Source organism: Corythoichthys intestinalis, chromosome 8, assembly GCF_030265065.1.
Source record: "Corythoichthys intestinalis isolate RoL2023-P3 chromosome 8, ASM3026506v1, whole genome shotgun sequence".
NCBI classification, from domain to species: domain Eukaryota; kingdom Metazoa; phylum Chordata; class Actinopteri; order Syngnathiformes; family Syngnathidae; genus Corythoichthys; species Corythoichthys intestinalis.
The window spans coordinates 6,271,335-6,290,082 of NC_080402.1; the positions used below are offsets into that span (position 1 = coordinate 6,271,335).

The 18,748-nt window shown below is 38.3% G+C and overlaps 1 protein-coding gene across 1 annotated transcript in view; it reads right to left on the reverse strand.

The window, feature by feature from the left end:
• Positions 1-18,748, reverse strand: part of cntln (centlein, centrosomal protein) — a 336,531-nt gene that overhangs the window by 159,947 nt on the left and 157,836 nt on the right.

Sequence of the window (18,748 nt, forward strand, 5' to 3'; positions counted from 1 at the left end):
AACGCGCTGAATAAAAAAAAAAATACTGCAGCTGACAGCCGCGACAAACTACGCAGACGTTGCTAAAAACTACCCCCGCATGATGCTAGTGTGGTAGCAGGTAATGTCCGAGGCGTCTCATAGATATAACATGCATTTAGAACTAGATGCGAAATGACAGACACGGCCGCGTCTGGGCAGCGTTAGTAAACAGCCGCCATCTTTAAGCAGTAGACTTCTCAGCGCTAATAAATGTAAGGTTACTGTCCCTCGCTCACGTAACGTTAGCCCTTCGGAGGGCTAGGTTTCTATTGATTATGACCACTGTCGATGCGTGGCTAACGTGTCTTATATACTGTAAAATAAAAAAGCTAACTGTCAATTTTAGCTCAGTAGTCATTGCTGGATAAAACACCAAGCAGCACTGGTCCCTAATGTGCTCCAATACAGCAGGTATCATACATTTATTTTGAAAACTGCAAAAACTTAAAGTCCTATCAGGACTTACAGTTTAGACTAACTCAAAACTTAAATAGAAGTTAAAAATAGCTTGACACAAATGGAAATTCAATTGAAACATGTGGGAAAAACACCAAGCTTTTACTGTAAGTGCTGTGTATTATCAAGCGTAATTAAATTTTTAGATAATTTTTTTTTTTTTTTTTTTTTTTTTTTAAATAAGATCTAGAAGTTTTTTGAGTGAAAGCAGTGATTTTTTTTCCCCCAAGTCACATCTGAGATAAAATTGTTGGCCGTTTTCAACAATGTACATAAAAAATAAAGACATTGATTGACTGAAAATTGTTCAATATTAGATGAAATGTCTTTTTTTCCTCGTGTATATTTTATCCGATTACTCGATTAATCGACAGAATTTTCAGTCGATTACTCGATTACTAAAATATTCGATAACTGCAGCCGTAGACTCATTACAGGAGTGCTGTCAGCATTGCTGCAGAGATTGAAGAGGTGGGGGGTCAGCCTGTTAGTGCTCAGACCCTACGCCGCACTCTACATCAAATTGGTGTGCATGGCCGTCACCCCAGGGGGAAGCCTCTTCTGAAGACGGTACACAAGAAAGCCTGACCATCTCATCAGACCATAGGACATGGTTCCAGTAATCCATGTGCATTGTTGACATGTCTTCAGCAAGCTGTTTACTGTTGACCAGCAGTACTCAAGTTTGACATTTAGGGATGTACGTAGTTTCTAAGGGGTGCACTCACTTTTGTTGCCAGTGGTTTAGATATTAATGGCTATATTTTGAGATATTTTGAGGGGGAAATAAATTAACTCTATTATATAAGCTGCACACAGACTACTTTTCATTGTGTCAAAGTGTCATTTTGTCAGTGTTGTCCCATGAAAAGATATACTTAGATATTAGGGCTGTCAAACAATTAAAATTTTTAATCGAGTTAATTACAGCTTAAAAATTAATTGATCGTAATTAATCGCAATTCAAACCAGCTATAAAATATGGCATATTTTTCTGTAAATTATTGTTGGAATGGAAAGATAAGACACAAGATGGATATATACACTCAACATACGGTACATAAGTACTGTATTTGTTTTTTTATAACAATAAATCAACAAGAGGGCATTAACATTATTAACATTCAGTTAAAGCGATCCATGGATAGAAAGACTTGTAGTTCTTAAAAGATAAATGTTAGTACAAGTTATAGAAATGTTATATTAAAACCCCTCTTAATGTTTTCATTTTAATTAGGGCTGTCAAAATTATCACGTTAACGGGTGGTAATTAATTTTATTAATTAATCACGTTAAAATATTTGACGCAATTAACGCACATGTCCCACTCAGACAGTATTCTGCCTTTTGGTAAGTTTTACAGCAAGGCTTTTTGTGCTGTCTCACAGCGAACTCTTGTGGTCGCTTTGCGACATGGTTTATTGTTTTCTTGCCAGTTCAATATGGCTGCACGACGTCTCGGGCTGACGCCTACGTTGTAATGTTGTGCTTATATGATCCTTGGACAAGATTTGTCCGTAAGTATGGTTGTTGTAAAGAATGTACATATTATGTTAGTAAGCGAAATGTTCTATTTTTTGTATGAGACGCTTTTTGTTTTATGTTTAGTGAACCTGTATAGCGTGCTAAGCTAACGTTGTTGCTAATGCAATGCTTGTGTACTTTTTTTTGCAGTTATACGACGGTCTAAAGAAGACAATGGTTTGAGGCTATTTTATTAATAAATCAGATGAAAAAGGAAGAAGTCTGATTATTAAGGCGTCGTTCACTAGCTGTCTAGCTTTGGAAAAAGTAGACGCTGCGGAGTGAGGACAGCATAGACAGATTTAAATGACAGTAGAGTGAAATGCCCACTACAGTCCTAATGTACCGTATGTTGAATGTATATATCCATCTTGTGTCTTATCTTTCCATTCCAACAATTTATTTTACAGAATATATATACAATTTACAGAAAAATATGGCATATTTTATAGATGGTTTGAATTGCGATTAATTGCGATTAATTACGATTAATTTTTAAGCTGTAATTGACTCGATTTAACATTTTAATCCTTTGACAGCCCTAATTTTAATAAAAATTGTAAAATTTTCAATCAAAAAAATAAACTAGTAGCCTGCCATTGTTGATGTCAATAATTACACAATGCTCCTGGGTGCTGAAGTCCATAAAATCAATCGCACCTAAGCGCCAGCAGAGGGCGACAAAACTCCAAAAAACACAAGTAACAAGTGGACATTTGCACTGTGCTGTCATTTTAATCTGTTTGAGCGGGGCATGTGCGTTAAATGCGTCAAATATTTTATCTTGATTCATTCAAAAAATTACCGCCCGTTAACGCGATAATTTTGACAGCCCTATTAAATATCTGCAGAAATGCGAGGAGTGCACTCACTTTTGTGATACACTGTACATTTTCTAAAAATCCCCCATTCCGCACTCCATTTTCTCCACTCCCCGAAATGAATTAAACCGTTTTATTTATTCACACGGAAATCAAAGTGACAAGTGAGATGAAACGCCAAGGTAGGAGGTCGTCGCGCGGTTCCTCTGCGCTCGACACAACAGGAAAGTGTGCCCAATTACCACTCCGCAATTAGTTTGATTCGTGCTAAAGGCTAATTACGCGGCGCCATTCTGGAGACTTTGCACTTTCAAGTTATTATTAGGACACCGAGCAACGTCTAGCGAGGATACGCGGCAGGATCCGCCGAGACCGGCGCACCTGAACAACACGCGGCTCGCATCCCTCCCCTTTGCTGCCGAGCGCAACGGCAGAAACGAGCTTCTGCTAGTGTCGCGGCATTCTACCGTCTGTTAACCTCATTTGCGCGGGAACGAGAAAAACAGTTAAAAGAGGTCGCTGGTGCAAACAATGCCGCCATGGTAATGGCAATTAACTAACGAGACACCTTTCATTTTACGTGAGATGTTTTCCCGGCCGAATGTCAGGAAAATGACCTGGGGAAAAGTTGTAGCCGCTGCACAGGGGAGGGAAATAATTAGCTTTTTAGCCCTCGCAGTCCAGTAAACGCCTGGTCTAATGGCTGACCGCAGCTTAAATAAGTACACAAATGACTCTCCCTTAGGGGTGGGGGTGAGGAAGCAGATGGATATGTGTCGCTCCTTTATGGATTTTCCTCCATAAATGAACTCCAGTCGATGAGGCACCAGCGCTGCCTCCTGTGTCCCGCCCGTTAATGGGACAAATGAGCTGAAATATGCAGTAAGTGGAAGGTGCCTGTTCCAGATCAGGTTTCTCTCGTCGACATGCCGAAGCCAAAACTGCGTACAAAACATTGTTTTCTTCAAAGCTGCATTTTTTTCACATTATTTTTCATAACCTAGGATGCCAATATTTGCATTTGACCTCTTAGCCAAACCGCTGTCTGACTCCAAGAAGACCAGCTTTTAGGGGTGTTAAAAAATCGGCTGAGATACAGTAAAGAAAATAAGTATTTGATAGGGGTGTAACGGTACACAAAAATCTCGGTTCGGTACGTACTTCGGTTTTGAGGTCACGATTCGGTTCATTTTCGGTACAGTAAGAAAACAAAATGCAAAATACAAATGTGCTAGTTGTGTATTACACACTTTTGTGCTTTCAACAATAGGAACATTAGCCTACACAAAGCTAGAATTCTGCTCAAAAATAGAAAATACAATATTTTAAATATTTATAATATATTTATATATATTATATATATTTATAATATTTTGAAAAACAAAATAAAAATAACTTTGGCTAAGACTTTTTCTTTAAAATAAATATCTGATGTGCAAAATTGAACAGTTGCAACACTGAAGTGAAGAGTTGTTCCATCTATATTCTTTTTTAATTTGAATTCCCCACCCAGAGGGCCAACCATCTTCCATGTTAACATTTAACCGTTACCCACGCTGCTCACTGTACTTCTGAGTGGTGCGACGGCCCTGGCTGTTAAATTGTTATCTTTTTTGAGACCGTCAGTCATCTGATCGCCGCGTCCGCCAGCTGGCTGCCTCCCCTCCCAACGTGGCGTACTCTGATTGACGCCGGACGGGCACACGACGTCACCGCCGCTGACGGGCCACCCGAACTAGCCGCTGTCTGACATGTATCCATTATGCAGCGCTTTGTTTACATTTGCGGCAATAACGATTAACGACACTTGCTTTACGGCAGCTAATCCGATACACGGTAATACGGCTCTGGGTAATACTATTAGGCCGTTGTTTGAGCTTGCATACCCGCATGTGTGTTGTATTGTGCTTGAGTCTTGTTAACCAAATAAAGGCAGCGTTAACAAAAGTCATCTGACCGCTCGTCATTTTACAGTCAACACTCAGAGTTGGCAAATTCGCATTTGACAGAATACGTGCCGCGTACCTCCTCGCCAGCTGTTTGCTCGCCATTCATTCACCTGTGCATTTGATCGCTATTTTGTTACACTCCCGCTTTTTCGGTGAGGTATTTTGTGTTCATTCGTGATTGGATCGTTTTTGTTCACCACTGTAAATAAGAGCACCGCAGCAGTAGAGGTAAACTGCCGTTTTCGTTCAACCCGTTTTGTTTAGTGTAGAAACCAGGGTAGTGGCTGTATTGTTTTTTCGTTTTTACGATCAGGGTTTACTTAGCGGGTGGGGTTCAAGTGTAGTTTCATTTTGTTTGTTGTTTTGGCCTGGGCTTACGCTGAAGCCAGCTTCCGCATTTTGTATATTTTGTTCATTGCGAGTTCGACTTGTGTGAACAAATTTGTGTCCACTTGCAACTTGTGTGCGTGGCTCATTTTAAGTTACGCCATTAGCAGCCGTCTGTGGGACGTAACAGTGGGATTATGGGAAGCATGAGCGGGCATTCCGCGCTTGCGTTAAATGCGTCAAATATTTTAACGTGGTTAATTCAAAAAATTAATTACCGCCCGTTAACGCGCTAAATTTGACAGCACTTTAGATTACATCAGAAACTCGTTCGGTACGCCCCTGTACCGAACCGAGGACCACGTACCGAAACGGTTAAATACAAATACATGTACCGTTACACCCTTAGTATTTGAACACCCTGATATTTTGCAAGGTGTCCCACTTAGAAATCATGGAGGGGTCTGAAATTTTCATGGTAGGTACATGTCCACTAGGAGAGAGATAATCTACAAATAAAAATCCAGAAATGCATGATTTTTTGAATGATTTGTGTGATACAGCTGCAAATAAGTATTTGAACACCTGAAAAAAACAAATGTTAATATTTGGTACAGTAGCCTTTGAACGTTTCCTGTAGTTTTTGACCGGGAGGGATGTTGGCCCACCCATTAGGCAGGTTTCTGGGCTGCCGCTGAGAAACACTGAGCTTTAGCTCCCTCCAAAGGTTTTTGATTGGATTTAGGTTTGGAGACTGGCTACGCCATGCTAGAACCTTGTTATGCTTCTTATGGAGTCACTCCTTGGATTTCCTGGCTGTGTGCTTCGGGATATTGTCATGTTGGAAGACCCAGACACGACCAATCTTCAGTGCTCTTACTGAAGCAAGGAGTCATCCTTTCACACAGTGCACTCATCCAGTCCTATGAGCAGCAAAACACCCCCAAAGCATGATGCTTCCAACCCCATGCTTCACAGTAGAGATGGTGTTCTTGAGATAGTACTTATCATTCTTCCTCCAAACACGGTTAGTGGAATTACGACCAAAAAGTTCTATTTTACTCTCATCTGATCACAAAACTTGCTCCCATGACTCCTCTAGATCATCCAAATGGTCATAGTCAAAATTTAGGGTGGGCCTTGACATGTGCTGGTTTAATCAGAGGAACCTTCATTGCCATGCATGATTTCAAACCATGACATCTTAGTGTATTACCAACAGTAACTAAGGATGGGAATTGATGATTTTTACGATTCAGATTCCATTATCGATTCTCTTATCGATTCTATTTTTGGGCTAATGGACTGTATGAGGTTCTGGGTTCAATATGTTTTATGGTTCATTCGCCTCGGGGTGTCGGTTAGAACACAAGCAGCGGAGCTGGTTTTTGGCACTTTTAATTAGGGTTGTTCCGATCATGTTTTTTTGCTCCCGATCCGATCTCGATCGTTTTAGTTTGAGTATCTGCCGATCCCGATATTTCCCGATCCGATTGCTTTTTTTTTTGCTCCCGATTCAATTCCAATCATTCCCGATAATTTTTCCCGATCATATACATTTTGGCAATGCGTTAAAAAAAAAAAAAAAAAAACTCGGGCGAATATATACATTCAACATACAGTACATAAGTAGTGTATTTGTTTATTATGACAATAAATCCTCAAGATGGCATTTACATTATTAACATTCTTTCTGTGAGAGGGATCCACGGATAGAAAGACTTGTAATTCTTAAAGGATAAATCTGACTTTGTATATTGTGACTAAATATTGCCATCTAGTGTACTTGTTGAGCTTTCAGTAAATGATACTGTAGTCATTTAACTGTTCTGCCAAAATGCATGATGGGAGGTGCAACCAGGACTGTGTGTAGTAGCACCAATTGATATGTCTTCTCTGCGTTGGGAAGTAACATAGGGTGTTCAGGAAAAGATCAACCACTACCGTTCTTCCCAACATTGCTTCCCACGATATTTCAAATTCTTGGGAGAGGGACTTCAAGGCTTTAGCCAATTAAAAAGAGGCTCCAAACTCCAAATTCTCTCTACTCATTTAACGCTGCCTGTTCGCTCGAAATATAGGTAAAACAGCACCATTATAGATTGAACGCGACAATGCGTGAGTGGGTCGTGCAGCGCATGCGTTAATTGCATTAAATGTTTTAACGTGATCAGTTTTTTAAAAAAAATTGCCGTTTACGCGATAAATTTGATAGCCCTAGTTTAAGCCAAAACTAAAGACTCTGGATGAATGTAAGACATTTTGTCTGTAACGTAAAATAAAATTAGAAAAAACGATTTAAATAAAAAAAATATATATATTAAAAAAAGGCATGTCCGATATTTTTTTGCCGATTCCGATACTTTGAAAATGACGTGATCGGACCCGATCTTTCTTTACTTTTAATACAACTTGGCAACAGGCACAACTATATACAGGCAATGGCACTTGATATGAGAATCACTCAATGAGCAGGTGGGAGCATGCGTGGAAAGATGTTGATGTATTTGAATGGGTGTGAAAGACTGGAATGTGTGGATATAATAGTATGTGTGGTTCTGAAAGAAAATTAGTGCTGACGCAATAAACAATGCAAATTGACTGTAAAGCAGTTAATAACACACATACATGACTCGCAGTGTAATGAACACAAAGGGGGGGGGGGGGGGGTACGCACAAGCCGGAAGCACGCTGCGTGCGCTGATAACGGCTCTAATTTATCATAAGAACTTTATGGCATGAAGAGGAAATACTTACATTCGTTCATGGACGCACAAAAATGAATACTTCCTCTAATAGGTTGCCGTTCTCTGCTCGAAATGCGCACCTTACGCCTATTCTCGGTCCCAGAAGACACAGCACGCATGACGTAGGACAATAACAGGAAATTGACTGGTTGCTATGGGAACGAACCAGCATACTCATGAAATCTCTCTAACAGGAGTATTAAAATTGCTAATAAAATCGTTTAGGATTATTTTGCATGCATATATGTTATATTTTTCTTATAGAGTATTTGACGAGGAATACGATGGACCTAATAAAACTTTTTTGGAAAAAACACAATTTCTTTAAATAGTCTCATGAATAATGACTTGGCCTGTGAATGTCATTGCGTTATGACTCGGCGGCGACACCTACTGGTACTTTTAGGTGGTTACACTGTGAGCAATCATGTTGTGACTAAAGATGTCCCGATCTATCCGATCACGTCATTTTCAAAGTATCGGAATCGGCAAAAAAATATCGGACATGCCTTTTTTTAATATATATATAGTTTTTAATGAAATCGTTTTCTCATGGTATTTAATGTTACAGACAAAATGTCTTACATTCATCCAGAGTCTTTATTTACAGCTTAAAATAGGGCTATCAAATTTATTGCGTAAACGACGGTAATTAATTTTTCAGAAATTAATCACGTTAATGTATTTAATGAAATGCAATGCACGACCCACTCCCGCATTGTCACGTTCAATCTATAATCACGCCGTTTTACCTATATATAGAGCTAACATGCAGCGTAAAATGAGTAGAGTGAATTTTGGCAGTCTTTGGAGCCTTTTTTTAATGGGCTAAAGCCTTAAAATCCCTCTCTCAACAATTAGAAAAATCGTGGGAAAGCAATGTGGGGAAGAACGAGTGGTTGATTTTTTTCTTAACACCCTATAATATTTCCCAATGCAGAGAAGATATATCAATTGGTGCCACTACGCACAGTCATGGTTGCACTTCCCATCATGCATTTGGGCAGAACAGTTAAATGGCAACAGTATCATTTACTGAAAGCTCAACATATACACTAGATGGCAATATTTAGTCACAATATACAAAGTCACATTTATCCTTTAAGAATTACAAGTCTTTCTATCCGTGGATCCCTCTCACAGAAAGAATGTTAATAATGTAAATGCCATCTTGAGGATTTATTGTCATAATAAACAAATACAGTACTTATGTACTGTATGTTGAATGTATATATTCGTCCGAGTTTTATTCATTTTTTTCTTAACGCATTGCCAAAATGTATATGATCGGGAAAAATTATCGGGAATGATTGGAATTGAATCGGGAGCAAAAAAAAAGGCAATCGGATCGGGAAATATCGGGATCGGCAGATACTCAAAGTAAAACGATCGGGATCGGATCGGGAGCAAAAAAACATGATCGGAACAACCCTAGTTGTGACATTTGCTTGCTTGTCGGTGTGTATCATGCGTCAATTTCGTGACATTGATTGTACTGTTAGGAATCTAAAAGAGAATCGTTAAATAATCTGCCAAACGATTCCATGGAATTGATACACGCGGAACCAGTTCTCTATAAGAACCGGTTCTTGATTCCCATCCCTAACAGTAACCTTGGAAACAATGGTCTCTTTTCAGGTCATTGACCAACTCCTGTCGTGTAGTTCTGGGCTGATTCCTCATCTTTCTAAAGAACATTATTTTAAAAAAACAAACAAAAAGAAAAAACGACTGTAGATTCCGGCATCGTCATGTCGAAATCACATAAGGAGGATTTAACTTCCAAACCCGATTGCAATCAAATTTTAAAAAAAGACTTCAACCAAGGACACACTTCCATTTCTCATGCATGAAACAGTTCAAAATATTGGAAACTGAGTAGAGTGCCTCTTAATAATGATTTGGTGATCAAGAGAGGATTGAATTGCAGATGTGGACATTGTTGGCCGAGAGCTTTCAGTTTGACTTCAAATGTGGGGTTCGAAACCAAATGCATTCTTCACTGGGAGTCCTTTATTAGCATGCTGTGCGACTAATGGATCTAACATACACTGAGAAAACCATCCAAGGATATCGCGGTAGCTACAAAGAGTACACCGAACGCACATAACTGAGTTTTTTTTTTTTTTAAATATCGTAAACGTCCAAACCACAAAATTCCCCACGCAGGTTTTGGGCGTATATGAGAGGATTACAAAACTATGTGCCCAAAATGTTTCAAGCAAATTTATTTGACCGATATTTGCGGTGAAAATCTTTTCAAAAATGTCACATTTCTGAGTTTTGACTCGTAAAAGGGGGAACATTATGCAAATTGATATTTTTATGGCTTGTCTGCAAACAGTTTGGTGCCCTCTAGAGCAGGGGTCCCCAAACTTTTTCCTGTAAGGGCCACATAACGTTTTCCTTCTCTGATGTAACAGAAATTGTAACAGAAAAAGTGTGACGATTGCGGGTGTGCCTAAATGTAAACATTTATTGCTTTTCAGAAAGCCATAAATAACCCTTTCTGAATTTGTCACGGAACAAAAGTAAATAAAATAAAAATAATAATATAATATAATATAATATATAGGGCTGTCAAAATTATCGCGTTAACGGGTGGTAATTAATTTTTAAAATTAATCACGTTAAAATGTTTGACGCATTTAACGCACATGCCCCGCTCAAACAGATTAAAATGACAGCACAGTGTCATGTCCATTTTGTTCTTGTGGTTTTTGGTGTTTTGTCACCCTCTGCTGGCGCTTGGGTGCGACTGATTTTATGGGTTTCAGCACCATGAGCATTGTGTAATTATTGACATCACCAATGGCGAGCTACTAGTTGATTTTTTGATTGAAAATTTTACAAATGTTATTAAAACGAAAACATTAAGAGGGGTTTTAATATAAAATTTCTATAACTGTACTAACATTTATCTTTTAAGAAATACAAGTCTTTCTATCCACGGACCGCTTTAACAGAATGTTAATAATGTTAATGCTATCTTGTTGATTTATTGTAATAATAAACCAATTCAGTACTTATGTACAGTATGTTGAATGTATATATCCATCTTGTGTCTTATCTTTCAATTCCAACAATAATTTACAGAAAAATATGGCATATTTTATAGATGGTTTGAATTGTGATTAATTGCAATTAATTAAGATTAATTAATTTTTAAGCAGTAATTAACTCGATTAAAAATTTTAATCGTTTGACAGCCCTAGTTTTAATATAAAATTTCTATAACTTGCACTAACATTTATCTTTTAAGAACTACAAGTCTTTCTATCCATGGATCGCTTTAACAGAAGGTTAATGCCATCTTGTTGATTTATTGTTATAATAATCAAATACAGTACTTATGTACAGTATGTTGAATGTAAGAGTGTGACAATATCTCGATACAGCGATATATCGCGATATTTTGCAACCCGATGGGTTATCGATATGCTCCCGCCAAGAATCGATCCTTTTATTTAACATATTGGCCATACAATGGAGTATGGATGCTGTAAACTGCTCAATGTTTGTTGAGCAATTCCTTGGCGGTCCACTAGGGGCGCTCGGGAGTGGCGGTGAGGGTAAAGTGCGCACAAGTTGTCTAGAGAAGAAGAGAGAAAGCTCCAAGTGGGTTGAAAAAATAAAAAAGCTCCGTGAGAACGGTGGAGGAAAAAATGAGAAAAATATTGCTACAAATCACACATGGGGACACACTTTAGATTTTACACCAACAAGAAAGGAAGTAAGGTGAACAAGGACTTTGCTGTATGCAAGAATTTTCTAAGAAAAATAAGTTTCACTGGGAGCTGGTGACGTAGTGGACACTGGAGTTTGTGAGCTTCGCTTTCATCACTTGAGGTAAGAAAGTTTTGCAGTGTAATTGACTTTTTAATTTACATGTATTATTTTGATGACATTTGGTGTTGAATGATATAAAATAAACCAGGACCCTAAACTGGATGAAAATGAATATCGAACAAGCCCACATGAATTTACAGATTTATTTGAGAACCAATTTCCATCTAGTTTACTACACAAACTGTTATGACTGTCATTTTGATACAATAAGCTATAAAAATGGTTTGAATAGGTTCCAAGATATATAAAGTGATTTGCATGATAATTAATGTAGCCTACATATTAAAAATAGGTAATTATTGATGTAGCCTACATATTAAAAATAGGTCATTATTGAATTTTTAATTTCTATACATTCAATTCATATTTTTTTAAATTCAATACTTCCAACACACACAAAAAAATCAGGATTTCAACTCAAACGCTATGAAGTAGCTAATATTTTTTGTTTTATTTTGTTGTTTTTAAGGTGAGGAAGACTGTGACTGAGCAAGTCTGACATCTTAAATGCTGAAGCAGATAGCGGAAGTGCTCAAACCAAGCAACAAAGGTCATATACGAAGAAAAGACCCACCAATTTTATCATTGCCCCACTCCAAGCTCAACTGCTGACACCCACGGCACTTTTTATAATTATTTTTTTTTTAAAGATTTAAAACTTTAAAGAAATTAAGGGTGGCATTCATCATGATCTCTCCAAGCGATATCAGTGGTCGTGGTTGGTTTCCTCTATATGTGCAGGGGCACAATTTGCAGTAGATTTATATTTTACAGCAATGTTGCACAGAAAAGGTGTCACTGTTTAATAAATGACAAACAGTATTTTTTCTATTTTTAAATATCTTTTTTTTTTTTTTTTTCGTTTCAACAGTTGTATCGTAGAATGTCATGTATCCAATTTCTGACCAACATATCGATAATCGCTGTATCGTGATATAATCGTTATCGTGAGCCTTGTATCGCGAATCGTATCGTATCGTGATGTGCCGAGGTTCCCACTCCTAGTTGAATGTATATATCCATCTTGTATCTTATCTTTCCATTCCAACAATAATTTACAGAAAAATATGGCATATTTTATAGATGGTTTGAATTGCGATTAGTTACGATTAATTAATTTTAAAGCTGTGATTAACTCGATTAAAAATTTTAATCGTTTGACGGCCCTACTATAAACCTAAATTAAACTGTTTTGGGATATATTTACGGATCCAAATAGTGATTGCGGGAATTATAAAACATTTTAGGGGTTGGTGGGGTGGATCTATTTGTTGAACAATTCAGTCCCTATCCCCTTTAGTGCTGCATATCCCACAAATGCACAAGAAAATCAGGTTAAAGTACAAATTTGAGCCCTATAGGGTACAGCGGTGCGGCTCCTACGATGTCTGTAGGGTCAACAACAATCGGACGATTTACAAAATACAACAGATTTCTCGCGCAAGCAAACCACAGGCATCTTGTTGCCGGGCGAAACAGTCGACATCGGTTTCAAGCTGCTCTTTTGGCCCCATTTTTGAAAACAAGCTCTCTCTCGCCGAGCGCTAGGACTTTAGCCCAGAGCAATACCCCTGAATGTCATTTGATCTGAAGTCTACCTATGCTGTAGCAAACGCACACGGCCAGTCGGGATCTGCAACCCAGCTGCATCCTCCGCAGCCATCGCGCCGGCAAGACTACGCCGCTCTTGTTCGGAACATAAGAATTCGCAAGGAATCAAGGGAAGAAAGTGGAAGGACCTCTGGCATTTCCATTGTTGGAAAATAATCTTGTTCTTCTTTGAGGTCTGTTGGGGGATACCCCTGTAGTCAAACTTGAGCTGGAGGGCTCCTTGTTCTTAGAGGGTCTCGAGTGGCTCGCGTGGAGACTTCGTAGCATGCTGCTGTATTTTACATGAGGGGAATGGAAAGCCCTTTTCACAATGCCTGGAAAAATCAGCATTTTTCAGATGGTTTGATCTTTGATAGGTTTCTCTAGAAGCGGCAAAGGCGTGGATTTAAGGAATGAATCGATTTAGTCATTTCAATCGATCGCAGATGATAGAACTACTGTATTTTGATACATTGCATGTAATTCAAAAGATACCATCAATAATATTCCTTTTTATCCCCGCCAATGGTGCCTTCCCAGCCACAACTGTTTGACCGATTGGCACCATTCATACACAAAAACGGACGGAATTACCATGTAACGCGGGCTCTTTTCATTTGATACCCCAAAATTAACCTTTCACTCAAAATCGTGTTTTTTGTTGTTGTTGTTGCTTTTTTGGGTGAAATTTCAAAATAAATTGTTGTCCAAATCAACTAATTATACACAGAAAAATTCAGGACGCTAAGTGGCATCAAAGTTTTTGCTTGAAAACATACAGTTTGGCCAAAATTTGCCAAAAACATACCCAATCCTTTCTAATGGCCACAATTTCACATTCATTTTCAATGGCCCTAAACGTTCATTAGCAAAAAAAAAAAATCATTCATTTCTATTGATTTCCAGCCAAAATGACCTGATATCAACAGGAAGTGACCCAATATCTACAGGAAGTGACCCCAGATTCCCTAAAATCAATAGGAAGTGGGCCAATATCTACAGGAAGGGAACCTGAAACCCCCCCAAAATCAACAGAAAGTGATGCTGAAATGCCTAAAAAAAAAATTAGCAGAAAACGATCCTGGAGTACCTCAAAGTCAACAGGAAGTGACCCAATGGCTCCTTTGCGGGGCTGCGGGAGGAGGGATGGGCTGCTCTGCCCCCACTCACACCCCTCCGCCTGCCCTTCCTCCCTCCCCGGGCTGGCTGGGTGGGGGCTGCGGCCCTGGGTTGGCCCCTGCTCGTCTCCGCTCGTGTGTTTGGTGGGGCTCGCATGCGGCTGGATGTGATTGGGCGTGCTCGGGTTGCGGGTCCCAGTGCCGGGATTGGCAATGGGGCGGCGTAGGATCGGTTGCCAACAAGCTTACACTCACAAGGGATTCACACGATTACTGGGTTCTAGATCACAGAGCTGATTTGTGTAGACTCTCCCTCTCCCTATCACTTAGCTTATAGACTCCCCCACCACCCTCCCCTTCTTTCCCTGGTCAACAGGCCCCCCACATGGTGTCAACCGGAAATACATTTAGCTGACGATAGCACCAACATATTAGTAGTTAGTGTAGGCGTTCAATGTATTTCTTGTTGTTGTGGTTCTTTTCTTTCTTTTCGTGTGCTTCTTTTCTTCTGTTCCCACATAGCCCCTTTCTTTCTTTCTTTTCTTGTGCTTCTTTTCTTCTGTTTCCCCATAATCCTTCACTGCTTACTGCTTACATACAGTACATAAGTACTGTATTTGTTTATTATGACAATAAATCCTCAAGATGGCATTTACATTATTAACATTCTTTCTGTGAGAGGGAGCCACGGATAAAATGACTTGTAATTCTTAAAGGATAAATGTGACTTTGTATATTGTGACTAAATATTGCCATCTAGTGTATTTGTTGAGCTTTCAGTAAACGATACTGAAGCCATTTAACTGTTCTGCCCAAATGCATGATGGGAAGTGCAACCATGACTGTGCGTAGTGGCACCAATTGATACATCTTCTCTGCGTTGAGAAATAACATAGGGTGCTAAGAAAAAGATCATCCACTATCTTTCTTCCCCACATTGCTTCTCACGATATTTCTAATTGTTGAGAGAGGGATTTTAAGGCTTTAGCCAGTTAAAAAAAGGCTCCAAAGACTGCCAAAATTCGCTCCACTCATTTTACGCTGCCTGTTACCTCTATAAATAGACAAAATGGAGCCGTTATAGATTGAACGCAACAATGTGTGAGTGGCTCGTGCAGCGCATGCAGTAATTGTGTTAAATATTTTAACGTGATTAATTTAAAAACAATTAATTACCGCCGTTAACGCGATAAATTTGATAGCCCTATTTTAAGCCAAAACTAAAGACTCTGGATGAGTGTAAACCATTTAGTCTGTAACGTTAAATACAATTAGAAAACGTTTCAATAAAAAAAAAAAAATATATATATATATATATATATATATATATATATATATTTTTTTTTTTTCAAAAAAAGGCATGCCGATATTTTTTTGCTGATTCTGATACTTTGAAAATAACGTGATCGGACCCGATCGATCGGGACATCTTTAAATGTTAATAATGTTAATGCCATCTTGTGGATTTATCGTTATAATAAACAATTACAGTACTTATGTACAGTATGTTGAATGTTCATGTCCGTCTTGTCTCATCTTTCCATTCCAACAATAATTTCCAGAAAAATATAGCATATTTTAGAGATGGTTTGAATTGCGATTAATTACGATTAATTAATTTTTAAGCTGTGATTAACTTGATTAAAAATTTTAATCGTTTGACAGCCCTAATATAAACATATTTGATGTGAAAGATGTTATAGAATGTATAATATAATAATGTGTACAACCTGAAAAGTAACGTTAGTTACTTTGCTGATTAAGTAATTACGATTAAAAATTTTCATCGTTTGGCAAAACTCGTACCGTATAGGCCCGAATATAAGACGGTGTTTTTTGAATTGAAATAAGACTGAAAAAGTGGGGGTCGTCTAATATTCGCGGTCTAGACGTTATACCCATTCACAACGCTAGATGGCGCCAGATATCATAGAAGCGATGTTCTGTCATGACAGATCTCAGCTAATCTCAAGTTTAACCAGTTTGCATTATTTTATTGCAATGTTTTTCCTTTTTCAGATTTGTTTCAAGACTACAGTTACAAGTTAGGCTTCACTTTGATGGTTAACGCAGTTATTGCAATTTTGTTGTTTTATTACAATAGATTGGTTCATTTACATTTCAAAAACCAGAAGCCATTCATTTACGAATGTGATTGCACTTTAGCTTACATATTTAAATGTTCAGATATTAAGATTTGAATGAGGCAAAAAAACATGCTTTTTCTCTCAAATATATTGTTATAATCATTTGTTTCAGATGTACTGTAATTATTTTCTGTATCAAAATGAATTTGGTGTTCAAAAAGTCTTTTTTCAAACTTGAGTCTTGAAAAAGAGGGGGTCGTCTTATAATCAAGGCCGTCTTATATTCGGGCCAATTCGGTAATATTGTGAAACCGCGGTATTTTTGCTGAAGGTTATCATACCGTCAAAATCTCATCCCGGCACATGCCTGTCAGGCCGAGATGACGAGGCGGACTCAGCTGCGGAGGTTCAGGCAAAAATTTATTTTGAAAACACAGGTTCTTCCGCTAACATGCGGGGATGAAAAAAAGCACAAACAAAAAGCGCTCCAACGGAGGAATGAGTCAGGATGACTAGAAACAAAATAAGGTTTCAAACACAAAGCGCTCCAAACGGGAGGTAATGCAAAAACAAAGCGCTCCACAAGGAGGAAAAATTCAAGCTGGCTAGGATCAAAAGTTACAAATGCAAAGCACTCCAAAGGAGGATAATGTACCGAATAACTATGATGGCTATGGCGAGAGGCTGACTTGACTGACCTTACATGAAAGACACTTCTGCACAAGACAAGGGGAACTAGGGCATTATATACACACACAAGGTAATGGGGAACAGGTGGAAACAATAGGTGATTAGATGACAAGAGGAAGGGCAAATACGCAACTATGAAGGGGGTGAAGCTTTCAAAATAAAACAGGAAGTGACGTGGCATGACAATGCCTAACTCTTGGTTCGAATAATTATTTGTGTTTAACCCTTTAACACTGAACGTGTCGGCAGCGACGCGTTTACGCATATCGTCTTTGAAGCTTCGTCACGCTGTAATTACATCACCCACGTGCTGCTGGTTGGTCTCGTTTGAAAGTGCGGAAGTTGATGTCCACACCAGTTTTTATTTGAAGTCAATCGGCCAAGAAAAACGGGAGATAATGTCATTTGAGTTTTATAGTTTTATTGCACTCATAAATATGCATTCAAACACTGCATGGACCATGTATCCATCTCCATAATGTCATCATTTCTTGTCCTTTTTCAAAAGCGAAAGCAGCACAAAAGACTACTTATCCCAAGAGTCGTTGTGATGTCAGGAAGGACGAACCGAATGTGATCATTTTTAATAAATTTCCGAGCGAGGCGCCAACTATTGAAAGGGAGGCATGCGAAGCAAGCAGCGGTTGTTTTGAGCGAGCGACTTTGAAACATGCAGAATGAATCTAAAACTACATTTAGCACAAGCTAATGCATTATTTCATTAACTCAAGGAAGAAGATGAGTCGTATTTGTCGTTGTTTTCCTCTGATGAATCGGCGTCTCGGCGAGTAGAAGTGACAGTAGAGCGCAAGCGGCGAAAGAGTAGGCTGTGTGACGTTGTGTGTGACGCAGCTCCGTGACCTGTTCATGCAGAAGCTTTATTGAGTGGGCAAAAAAAAAACAAAAAACAAAAAAAAACTTTATTGGGTCGTATGCCAGAAAAATTTAAATTGAACTGAACTACTTGTCAATATTTTTGGAAAATACTTTTTTTCAATGTTATATATATTTTTTCTTCACTATAATCTTTTCAATTTTTATGTAGATGTGTGTGCGAGAAGCTTGATTGCATGTACGTATATACTTCTGATAAGGTGATGGGTACAACACCTAACTTCACAAAGAGATATCTTCCAAACCCTTTTTTTGTTAGATGATATAAGGCATATTATTTTTTTTCTCACTATTTTGCACTATATATAACCTGTTTTGACCATAGTATGTGTAAAGGCCAAAAACGCCTATGACCATACTTGCTGTTTGTGTTGAATTGTCAAACATAAAGCTATTCAATCTTATTTTTTTCTATTGAATGTTTATCCTAACAAGTTGAATAAATATTATCAAGCTTCAAAACGGTTGGTCGAGCATGTTTGGTTGGCAATGGGACGTCAACATTACAAATTTTGAAAAAAGATTTTGGGATTTTTTTTGTCTTTTTGGGTCCAAAATGTGGATTATAATTGGTCAGTGAAGAAAACAACAGTTTAGACATGAAGTTCAAGGTGTCCTGAAAAAAGGGACCCAATTTGGCCATTGTAAACAATTTTTTCTTTGAAATATAAAGGC